The following is a 629-nucleotide window of genomic DNA, read 5'->3' as shown; positions in this document are numbered from 1 at the left end:
CTGTGTTTAATCATAATAATTTTGTTGGAATCTTTTTGATTCTTTTTAACCAGGTGGAAGGAAATCTGAGTCATCTCTCTATTTCCACTTTGTGTTGAGCCAGACTTATCTCTGACCTAACCATTTGCAGACTTTCTAACCATCTCCCATTTATTAATATTATTTAGAAAAATTTGTTACCTCCTATTTTTTTCTCAGTTTGAACATTTTTTCCCTCTGGAAATATAAAACTGCTCTATAGTTGATGAAATCAGGAAACATTAGGGTGAAGTAGCATCATTGGGAATGTCTCATCTGACCCCTTCCATTGGAAGTATGAATCAGAAAAATTTTTTTCTTCCCATCTTTTCAGTCTTTCTTGAGCAAGAATGTATCTCCTTAAATGCCCGAGATGGAAGGTTCCATAATGTTGATTAAGTATAAACAACTTACTTCTCTAAACATTATACATCATGATTATGGAAAAATTTTTCTTAGCTTGCACATCCAGTCCTGCACATAATATATTTTTTAAATATATTACCTGAATTAGAGAGATAAGTTGAGAGTGCTACTTTGCTTCTACTTTATGTCATTGTTTTTGTTTCAGTAAACATGGAAAGGAGAAAATACTCTAATTTGAAAGTTGA

The sequence above is a fragment of the Bison bison genome, unplaced genomic scaffold (genome assembly GCF_000754665.1).
Source record: "Bison bison bison isolate TAMUID 2011002044 unplaced genomic scaffold, Bison_UMD1.0 scf7180017864506, whole genome shotgun sequence".
Lineage (NCBI taxonomy): Eukaryota > Metazoa > Chordata > Mammalia > Artiodactyla > Bovidae > Bison > Bison bison.
The sequence above is the reverse complement of the archived record's forward strand: the minus strand, read 5'-3'. Positions refer to the sequence as shown.